Source organism: Vipera berus, assembly GCF_964194415.1.
Source record: "Vipera berus genome assembly, chromosome: 2".
Classification (NCBI taxonomy): domain Eukaryota; kingdom Metazoa; phylum Chordata; class Lepidosauria; order Squamata; family Viperidae; genus Vipera; species Vipera berus.
This window is the reverse complement of record NC_138203.1, coordinates 250,714,864-250,727,010: the sequence shown is the minus strand read 5'-3', so window position 1 is coordinate 250,727,010 and position 12,147 is coordinate 250,714,864. Positions and strand designations below refer to the sequence as shown.

The window sequence follows — 12,147 nt, the reverse complement described above, 5'->3', positions numbered from 1 at the left end:
AGAGAAGGGTGAGGGGTGACATGATAGCAGTGTTCCAATATCTCAGGGGCTACCACAAAGAAGAGGGAGTCAAGCTATTCTCCAAAGCACCTGAAAGCAGGACAAGAAGCAACGGATGGAAACTAGTCAAGGAGAGAAGCAACCTAGAACTAAGGAGAAACTTCCTGACAGTTAGAACAATTAACCAGTGGAACAACCTGCCTCCAGAGGTGGTGAATGCTCCAACACTGGAGGTTTTTAAGAAGAGACTGGCCAGCCATTTGCCTGAAATGGTATAAGGTTTCCTGCCTGAGCAGGGGGTTGGACTAGATGACCTCCAAGGTCCCTTCCAACTTTATTATTATTATTATTATTATTATTATTATTATTATTATTATTATTATTATTATTATTATTATTATTATTATTATTATTATATTCCATTCCATTACATTACATTACATTACATTCTACATTGTAAGAAATTGCAGATTCTCTTTGTTAAAAAATAATTAAAATAAAATAAAAAGAATCAGCACAGACAGGATATTGAACTAATGAAGGTATAATAAATTTGTCACAGATCTCAATAGGATTCTCAGTAGAGAAGGCCTATTATTTCAGTAGCTCCTTACTTATGACTTATAGTGACAAAGTCATTCATTATCTGACATTTTTGGGAATGTCCCTTTCAGAACTGAAGTTTGTATGATATTACGGCAATCAAGCATCAGAGATCTTTGGAAATTTAGTGTAGTGATCAGATAAAGATGCCTGGCCAATCCAAGGCTCAATTGCTAACTGAAACCTTTTCACAAACATATCAGAATAATCTGTCATCTTTAGCAGAATTTGTTAAAATAATGTTACATCCCCTTTATTAAATTTTATTGCAATTTAATCATACTTTTTTATTGGACAGGTTTTTAAATGATATTTGTCATAATCAACTAATAAGCAGTATAGATTTGTCGGAAGAAGTTAAAACATAACTTAAAATAGAGACTGATTAGCCATTGCTGGGAACGACCTGATGGGAACATTTCACCATTTTTGCAGTCTATCTTGCTGATCTCAGGTTGGGGAAAGGGAGGGATAAGTTGTTTCTTACAGTCAAGAATTACATTATTAATATATTCCATTAACACCATGCAAATGTCATGTTAATTTCTGATCATCATCAAATTCGACAATGGTTTCCATTCTGGCAACTAGCCAATTAGGTATATGGAATAATTTTCACCCGATTATGTTACTTGAATTAGGTTAAGGACTCAAGAGGAAGCAAATAAATGCTTTGAAATTATTTCAGAGATAAAATAAAAGTTGACATTGTCTTCATATGGTATACAGGATGTTATGCAGTATGATAGGCAGCTGCCAACATTCATCACTGTTTATGAAATCTAGCTGTTCTTTATGATGGCAGCCAAGATCCATATTCCCACCCAATATTTTGTTCATTGTATTAGGAGGAAAAGTAAAATAGCTGGGATCAAGAATACTGGGCTTATAAAACACATTACACAGAATATATTAAATTGTTAAAATTGCATCCTTCCTCCTAAAAGAAAGTTTCATATTGAAGGAAAAGGGGAAAAAAACTAAATTTACTTGGGTGGTTTATCAACGTGCTACAGTAATATCAGAAGACTGACTTCTTTTCAGCATTAGCACAGAAGTGTTCAGACTTTGCATTTGGAAGCTAGGTAAGAGTGAAAATAATTACAGATGAAATTGATTAAATTTCTTTGCCTTAAAATAGATTACCCATCAAAACAGATTACTACTTTTAAGACATAAGCAATTAATCAGAACAGAAATTTTATCCTGTAGTTGTTAGACCTGACCTTGAGTACTACAACCAGTTACGAGTATTGCATCTTAAGAAGAATTCAAAGCAACTGGACCAGGTGTTAAGAAGGGTGAGAGGAATGATTGGGACAGAAAATTAAGTCATTCAAGCAGAATCTGAGTGAAATGCATATGTTTAACCTTTAGAATACAGGACTGGAAGGAGAATAGGGATATGACATTACTCCTCAAGTAACCAAAAAGAAGGTTATGTAGACAGAGGCCACAAGTTATTTTCTATCATCATCTGAAGCAGATGTAATAATGAGTTTAAGTTACAGGAAAGCAGTTCCTGGGCTAATGTTAGAAAAAAACCTGCCTCTTGCAATGGCAATTACTAAAGGACAAGGACAGACAATAAATGATGTTGGATTGTAACTGTAAGAATCATATGATTGATATAGAAATGTCCAGATTCTCATCATTTGGAAACATTACACCATAACTTTATTCAAAACTACTGTATACAACGAAGGTTGCAGGAGTAAAAGAAGTGTATGTATTAAATTACCCTCAAAGAACATTTGACACTTTTTTTAAGAATATAGATTGTAACTGGATATAAAACAAACATTGAAATGCTTTATTTGGTTTTCAAATTAAAACAACACATTCATTTTTAAAAATTTTAAATGTTTTTTTAGAAAATGTTACACTGCTCATTAATAATTCCTTATTAAAGCAATGAAATCTTCTTACACTTCTATTTGTTTGAGTTAATAGATTTGTTGCTCCTTGGAATTTTCAATTCATTCCATTTATTACCAGTAGCTGTCTGTCTATACACTGTTCTGTTTCTCTTTCATCATACAATGTAAGAAATTTCAGATCTGATGTTACATTATTCTCCACAGACTCTATTTCTATATATTAAATTTTCTCAATTACTTCTTTTTCTTATGCCATGTAGCAAGGGGGACCTCAGCAGGTTCAAATAAAACCTGAGACCTTCAAACATTTTTAAAAAAACTTTTCACAGTAAAAGCAAAAAGCAGTGCAGTGTGCAATTCAGAGTAGAGGGAATAGATGCAAATTAGGGATTTTTTGCATGAAAAACCAAATTGAGTTTCATGATAGACCCAAGGGCAAAAACAAACAAAAACTTAACTCAAGCACAGTCAACTTTCTATCACTACAACTCTTGGTCAGGGATATTTTTTTTAACCTGACAGGTTCCACAGCTTGAAAAATTTGAAAATCTGATCTAAATCCCATAGAGGGGGGGTATGGTGAATTTACTGAACAGTAATCACCAGCATACCAAGATCTCACATGTTTCTGTACATTAAAAGATATTTATCATAATTTAGCAGTCTTCTCAGTGCTTACAGTATTTTTTTTTACTTATTCAATCTATAATGTATCTTGTAACACAGCTTATTGCTTAGTATTCTGATATTTCAATGGTCAAACATAGACTTTGTCTAATATAAAGGAGCTGCACTATACATTTTGAACCTTCCTACAATTACTTTTATTATCAACCCAGAATATCTGATTGTATGTGTGTGTGTGTGTCTGTGTGTGTGCACAAACATATGCATATGCACAAACATATGCATACGCACACCAAAACATGTGTTTGCAAAAAGGACACTCTGGGAAAATATGTGTGTTGATAGAGGCTCACATAGGTTGTTAATATGTCTGTCTGTATTTCTATCCTCCCTCTCTAACCACACTTGGGTAGCAATGCATTCTTTTGATTGGGTTACCACCCCTTAGATAAAAAAAATGATAAACAATAAATGAATACTGAATGAATGTGAATTGACTATAAAAGTATGATCAGAATAAAAGTATGTTGACATGATTTAACAATAGAGAGAAAATGAGTGAGCGTTACTGCAAACAAAATATACAAAGGAAAAAGGAGTAAGTGTTCTAGAAGAAGGTGAATATCAAGAATTTTGTGGTTGGAAGGAATTTGAACTTCAAAAACAAAGTTGAGAAGTTGAAAAAACAAAAGGCAGTATGTGTGTAATGTATTGGTGTAAACCATATTTCTGTCTTTTTGTTTCTTATCTAATTTATTATTTAACTAATTCTTATTTCTTTCTGCTCTTTATTCAATGCTGCTTACCTTAAAAAGGAAAGGCACAAAGATTATGTATGCATGTACGTACATTACTAAAGTAAAGAAAACCATTTTGTAATTTTACTTAAAGGGACGCGGTGGCTCAGTGGGTTAGTAACAGAGTGAGCGCCTGTTACTCGTCCCAGCTTCTGCCAACCTAGCAGTTAGAAAGCACGTAAAAATGCAAGTAGAAAAATAGGGACCACTACAGTGGGAAGGTAACAGCGTTCCGTGCCCCTTTGGCGTCTAGTCATGCCGGCCACATGACCACGGAGATGTCCTCGGACAAGCACTGGCTCTTCAGCTTTGAAACGGAGATGAGCACCGGCCCCTAGTCGGAAACGACTAGCACACATGTGCGGGGGAAACTTTACCTTTTTTACTTAAAAGCATGACTATGAGCTCTTTGGGATTGGAATTGAATTTTACATCAACAGAACTGCACACTTTACTAGAAAGATAAAGTATTGGAATTTTTGAAGCCATGGATGAAAGTATGCATTTTGGCATAGAAGCAAAATATTGATAAAATTCAAAATATTCAGTATTTATTTTCATAGAATTTAATACCTAACTTATTTTACAATATTTTTAATTTGTGTTACCAATGGAAGTATAAGCTACAAAAACACAACTCCAAAATTCTAGAATCTATTAATTTTGTCCCTTTGACAAGTTGACAAAATTATGCTTTAAAAAAAATCAAATCATCAACATGATGGTAAAAGTTAAACTTCTTCATATGCACATTAACAAAAGAGATGGGAACAATCAGAAAACAGACCACTGTGTATATGTGTTTTGGTATTTAGGAAATGCCTATTCAATCTATTTTGTGAGCTCACAGTTTTTGCTTCTTCTGATATTTAATTTTTACTCTCATAATTTTGAAAGTAAAGATTTGCACAAATTGTGATTGTTCTCTATATTTTTACACATTAGCACTTGCCCAGGAAACATAGTATTTTGCCTCATACAAATGATTAGAAAACATATGAAGGAAAAAAAGCATAGCAATATATTTGTCTTATTATTATATTATATATTACAGAGGTCCCCAACCTTTTGAGCACCAGAGACCGGTTCTATGGAAAAAGGTTTTTCTGCAGACTCGAGAGGGTGTGGTTTCATGTACTGCCTGCATCCCGCGGATGGGGCTTTGCTTGTTTGCATGGACTGGTCTCTGGAATGCCATGGCCTGGTTGCCAGTCCATGGACTGGGGGTTGGGGACCCCTGATATATTATACAATATATTATAATATATATATACAAAAATATTTCATTCTTTTAAAAAATACTTTTCCAAGTTCTTCATTCTTGGAAAGAGTAAAATGAAACACACATATCTTACATACAACGATAACCTTTGGGGGAGAGGCGGATAAGAATAAAATTATCAGACATTTTCCAATCTTTGCCAGGTTTTTCACATTTCTGTAATTATATTACTGACTCACCAGTTTTCCTTCTGGAAATTATTCATTCATGGCCAAGGATATCTTGCAAGGGATTAGCCCCTTTTCTCTCAAGCATATTCACAAGCAAAATTCCCTCTGAAAAACGGATCACGGAATGCTGAAACAAGGAAAATCTCTGTGTCAGTGGAATCATTCTTTTTCTGAGACAGGAAAAACCTAACTGTAACATATTTCTTCTGAAAGGGTCAAATAAATCATTTTGCTCCCTTTCTCCCTCTCTATTTCAATAAACAGAACCAAAATAGTAAATATTTTCAAATATGAAAATTAAGGTAGAAAAAAATTCAAATCCTACTAACAATAATGGAAACGTGGCATGAATGAACTTAGCCAAAATCTACTCCAGTACTTTCTTACTTTGATATCCAGTAAAGTTATTGTTATAGGTTTATTGTAAAAACAAAAGGAAACCCAATTTATAAAACTAAGAATGTCATAGTTAACGAAAAATCCTGGTGGGTGGTACTAAGATGAAACTGACAATCTGACTGTCACATTAGTAACAAAGAATTGTCAATATAATAATTTTCACAAAAGTTGAGGTATAAGTCCCCATAGCCTCCAACCAAATAATTCCAAACACTAACTACTCCCTAGCCATTCATTTTAATGCAAATCTTGCAGGATCAGATCTAGGTTTTGGTAACAATGTGAATTTTTGGCACTTACAGAGGATTCTGCAACACTCAAAAAGGTAACATATTTAGCACAATTCTTTCATTACTGTATTTTTTCCCTACAGAGCAGGAAGCTGACATAAACACTATATATCTTATTCAGATGACCCAATACCCACAGCGTCACAGTTGCCTCCACATGCTAGAGGTTTTATGAAGTGGCATTGAAGATATTTGCTTTTTTCTGGGGTCAACCCTGCATCTGTCATCTCTTCCAGTCAATTCAACGAGTACAAATAATATCAAATCCAACTCCTACACTACTGACATGAATGCAAAGGTCCACCACATATAAAATTCCACATTCCACATGCTTAAGTTTTGTAGTTAAACAGTGCCTTCCAATTAGGTTCCTTGTGCCATCGTGACAGAAACTAATGCTGTAATTCATAGCATACTCCAGCTCAATAAAGACTCTATACTTTATAGTTTATCTATACTTTCAACTCCAACCAAGAGCCATGCTTGAACACTTGTGCATGCCTTTGGTTTCTAGAGGTTGTTTAAAAAAAAGAACATCAATGCTTTACCTGTAATTTTGTAAATTGAAATAACTGTGTATTTTGTCTTTTAGCTTGTCTTAATTTTGTTATTTTACACCCACATCTGTTTCCCATTTTTAAAAGAGGAAAAAAGACCCAATTAAATATAGTAAAATTACAGAGTTGAAACCATGACTACAAACTGTATATTGCTCAATGTTCTGTACAGATCATCATTCTAAGACATAGAATGTTTAATCACAGTCTATAGAATAAAGCCATCACTGTCTAATCCCTATAAGCCATTAATAAAGTTGTAAGTTGTTATGGCTGGGTCACTGAATATGGTATGCCAAAATCATATCTATTCAATTTTGTCAGGAACAGAGAATCAGGACCACACATTAAGTTCCAGTTAAGCTGATTTACTGCTCATATCTATACACAAGAATCTTGTCAATTAACTACATCCTTGTGTATAGCACTAAATTGGTGTTAGAAAAGCTTTAACAAAACTCAAGAGGGCTGGCTTGTGGGAACATAACAACTCGAAGCTGATTTCTTTCTTGACTCTACCTTCAGGCTTTGCCTCTCCTACAAATTTTGATTTAGCAGAGTTTGTGAACCCAGCCACTATGGAAGAGAGATTACCTAAATGGAAACCTAACAGGACTTCTACAAAAACACTATTTTATTTTTTTATTTTTTATTTTATTGAATTTGTATACCGCCCTATTCCCGTAGGACTCAGGGCGGTTTACAGAGCAGTTGGAACCATGAAATACAAAAAAATTAAAATCAAAAGTCAATTAAAACAATTAAATTCAAGCCCCAAAAGTAAATCTAAAACCCAATTAAATTAACAACCCCACAGTGTGGACCAAACAGCTCAAAGAGCTAGGTTTTCAGGTCCTGGCGAAATGAGCGAAGGTCGGGGGCAGTCCTAAGTTCCGTGGGTAGTTGGTTCCATAGGGCAGGCGCACACACAGAGAACGCCCTTCCCCTGGGAATAACCCACTGGCATTCATTAACTGGCAGTACCCAGAGAAGGCCCTCCCTGTGGGGGCGCACAGGACGATGGGAAGATGATGCCGGCAACAGGTGTTCCCTTAGATAGTCCGGACCCAAGCCATTTAGGGCTTTATAGGTCATTACCAGTATCTTGAATCTCACCCGGAGGGCAACCGGAAGCCAATGCAGCTCACGGAGAAGAGGTGTTACATGGGAGTATCGGGAAGCTCCCAACTCGCGCGGCTGAATTCTGCACCAGTTGAAGCCTCCGAGTGGTCCTCAAGGGCAGCCCCATGTAGAGGGCATTGCAGTAGTCTAACCGGGAGGTCACAAGTGCATGAGTGACTGTGCGTAGGGCATCTCAGTCCAGATAGGGCCGCAACTGGTGCACCAGGCGAATCTGGGCAAAAGCCCCCCTGGTCATGGCTCCTATATGATCTTCAAAACTGAGCCATGAATCCAGGAGGACGCCCAAGTTGCGAGCCCTATCAACGGGGGGTAACACCTCATCCCCTATTGTTAATGATGGAGAAAACTGGTCAGCCCGAGATGACGGTATGAACAGCCACTCAGTCTTGGCAGGATTGAGACGAAGCCTGTTTCTCCCCATCCAAACCCGGACCACCTCTAGGCAACGGGACATCATGGCGAGGGCATCACTGGGTTGGTTAGGTTGGTTTTAGGCTTGGGACAAAATGATGTTTGATTACCGCTCAGAATTAAGGTAATACACTGGTTTGTTCCAGCTCTGTGCTTCTTTTATGACAAATACATATTAGTTTAACTGATGCTGGAAGTGACATATAGGGATTTTTTAGCAAATTGTCACTCATAAGGCCCATAATTTGAAATTTTAAAAAGTTTCACTGTACAACCAAAAGTTGGTCTTTAATTCTGATTAGGATGACAAATGTTTATTTGCATAGAATTATAGGTAGGATTTTTTCATGCGCCAGTGTAGAACACATTACATTGCACACAATTTTTTTTCCATATTATGAAGAATGTCACACCAGCTTGGAGTAAGGGTTAGAGTATCCAAATAAACACTGAAGGAAAACAACTAGAAAGGACAATCAACTCATTATATTAGACTGAACATAAAAGATACAGGGAATATAGTATTACTAACTTTCATACCATGGGGAGCAAATGACATCAACACACATCTCAAAGTATATATAATCAATATGGACATATACTTGATGGAAAACAGTCAGCTTATTAATGTTGAGACCTTGTTTGAAAAAAACAACTGATTACCTGGAGCAGGTGGAACCCCCAAATCAAATTTAAGTGTATGTCTGGGAATCAATCCTCAAAAACAACTGGTGTGTTCAAACAGGTTAGGAGATGATCAAATATACTCTATTTTCTTGTTTACTTTCTATCTTCAACAATCCCCACTTTGTTCAAATGTCTATAGGGAATCTTGAATGGAGCAGCTGCAGTATCCCCAGGCCAATGCATCAGGTTGCTTACAAAACAATCCTACTACCAAGCAACAAAACAAAACAATACAACTTTGAAAACCTACATCTTCCTCAAAATAGATTTAGAAATATAAATAAATAAAATTATTATTTTAATATCATTAGTGGTTGGCCTATAAAGAATGAAGATCAAGATTGTTTTGGAGTAAGGTATCAATGACAAATGATCAATTACAGAAATACTTCATGTTCTTGCTGCCTATTGCTTACTAGAAACTAACAATGATTTCTTTAATAATGAAACAAAAGTAGAAGTGGTTCCATCATAAACTGGATCCTACTGCAGTAATCTAAATTTTAGTCAAAGGATAATAGATTATGTTTTATGTTTTATGTTTTATTTAATTTATATACCGCCCTTCTCCCTAGGGACTTAGAACTGAAAACAAAGCAAGCCAAGATGTCATAATAAATACTGCTATAATTCTTGCAGCCCATTGGAGTATAGGAAATCTTGTTTTATAAAGCAGGTTATCCAGCAGTATATGAAGAAACTTTAATTCCTTCTTCTTCTCATCAAACCTTTTCTCTTAAGAAACAGAAAGTAAACATAGATAGCATACCAAGTTGTAACAGGAAGGCACTTCAAGAGCTTTACCACAAAATGTTTCATTCTGAGCAGTTATCCACACTAAATTCCACTAATGAGAAGAAATTTATGTAGAGCTGTTGCATACAATTTGATAAACTTTTCTTTCCAAAAAATTCAGTAAATAAGAAACCTAAACGAACTTGTTTTCATTATTTTGATGTTTATGATTAGTGCAGTGGAGACCAAAAAGAGTGACTGGCTGGAAATAACAAACATTTCATTTTCAAAAATACACAATTGTGCAACGGTATATTACTATGGGTAATCTTCATATTCTCTTCTTGTTTGCTGTGAGTTTAACATTTAGAATACTTTATAAGCAAAGTATGTTATTTTAAAAAAAAGAAAAGAAAAAATACGAAGCAAACAATAACTTTTGTTTACCTTTTAGATTGCAGAGTTAAAAGAATCAGATCAGTCACAACTTAGAGCACCCGAACAGGAATGACTTCTTTACTGTGTTACAAAATAAATATTGAGTTAGGATGAGAATGTTTGCACTCTGTTTAGGTGGAGTCTGAGGAATTAAGCAATGATTCTAGAATTGGATGTTCTTTGAACTGGCTTGTTGACAAAAAATAATGAAGTCAGATAGGACACCTTTTATAGAAGAAGAATCTTCCAGAACAGTCTTCCACTTTCTGGAGTCTCCCACACCTTCTGGAACTACAAAACCACTCAACATTATCTGGAAAGTATCGTCTTGGGGAAAGCTCCTCTGGAAAAACCAGGGTGGGTAACTATCTTTCTACTTAACTCTCTGAAGTGATATGGTAATGAAACTAATATTGATAAAAATGAAAAAAGAGAAAGAAAGCAAACAGAAGGCAATGGGGCAAGTTTATATAAAGCAGTTTATTATTCAAACTGAAAGCAGTTTTGCTCTTAGTAGGCTATTATAAAGAAACATTAGAAGGCCAGTAAGTGAAAAAGCAATAGATGTATAAACTGACTTGGTTCTATAAGAATGGTTCTCCAATAATACCCATGTTAGTCAATCAAAATGTATTTCAAAATATGTAAATGATAAAAAGCTAGCATGCCACATCTCTGTTGTTTTCCTTATCTCTGGGGAAAGTCAGCCAAAGAGCACTTCTGGCCTCATGTGATTTTTTTTTATGTTGCCAACACAAACAAGAAATATACAGAGGAAGTATTTAAAATGCCTACATTCTGGCAACACAGGTAACATTCTAAGCCACTTGGCTACAAATGTCTTTGTACAATGCAGCTATAGAGAAAACCTTGCCTGATTTTTTTTGTCATACTTTGTTCAAGCATCCCTGCTTGGGGGGGGAACCCCCCCCATCATTTATCATCCATGTCTACTCTCTCTGATATCCAGATTTATCATTCTTAATATGGTAAAAATATTTAACAAATTAAGGGAGAAAAACTAAGGTGACATAGAAAACAGAAATGTTTGAACAAAAATTAAAGAAAAATTCCAGCACTATATAATACTAGCTTTGCATTAAAAATAGAGGAGAAATTAAGCAGATCCTCATAACAACTAATTACCAATAATCTAATATAGCACAGAGGTAATGATACAGAAATATGAATAAGAAACTACTGGATTAAAACAGCCATTTTCCCCCCCAAAAAAACTCACTAGGACAAACTTAAATGGCATCCTCAGTGTCCCATGCCTTCAACATCCAGATTTTGGGAAATCAAAATGGGAAAAAATAATATTTTGTCAAAAAGAATTGTTTTAAGAACTGCAAGTAAGTAATACATGTGGAACGCTCTAAACATTTATATTTTAACATTTATGCTACAAGAAGCCTCATGATTGTTAATTTTTGATACTAACTTTAGTATAAACATCAATGCATGCAATTTTAGTTGGAATCTAGTGAATCCAGTGAAGTCATACTGTGGATAATCCGTGGCCCAACAATTTGAATGCATGACATTTTATTCTGACTTAAGAAATTCTAATCTTAGAATTCCAAAGCATTGCAGAAAAATTATGAATTGTACAGTTATAGTACTTGATACACCGAGATTAAAGATCATGTTGGTTGGGAAAGAGATAACTGATATCTACCACCAATTTTACTAAACTAAAATCTTTTTGAAGTTGAAGATTGCCAGCTTCCTTTGTTATTTTTGAACTCTCAGTGAGTTAAAAATTACGATCCATCTAGATTATATGTAAAAAAAAACTTCTTTTCATTAAAGATTTCCTTATCTTATTCAGAGTGCAATTATATAACATCAACCATCTAAAGTAACTCTACAAGTTACTATCAGGAGTATTCTTACTTTGGGGATAATTCAGTTAAAAGGCATACAGGTTTATATTCCTCTGTACTGGGCAGCTGGTCTGGCCACATTTATGAAAATAAAACTCCACTGACCAAATGCAACTGCAGTACTGTAAGTAGGAACCAAACTAGACATAACAAACCACAGAACAACAGTCAGCCTAATTTGTCATATTTTATCTATGTGGCATTTGACTGCAATAGCTTCTGCTGAATGTTAAATTCCT

General features: G+C 35.0%; 1 protein-coding gene across 18 annotated transcripts in view; it reads right to left on the bottom strand.

Moving 5' to 3' along the window:
• FOXP1 (forkhead box P1) overlaps positions 1-12,147 on the bottom strand; it is a 678,799-nt gene that overhangs the window by 567,887 nt on the left and 98,765 nt on the right. For 10 of the 18 annotated variants that reach the window (XM_081321524.1, XM_081321539.1, XM_081321528.1 and 7 more), the window contains 2 exons: positions 10,029-10,100; positions 5,369-5,486 (listed from right to left, as the gene is read on the bottom strand). The gene's annotated coding sequence lies outside the window, so the exon portion shown is untranslated. The remainder of the gene's footprint in view (positions 1-5,368; positions 5,487-10,028; positions 10,101-12,147) is intronic. The other 8 variants (XM_081321542.1, XM_081321526.1, XM_081321537.1 and 5 more) reach the window with 1 other exon arrangement.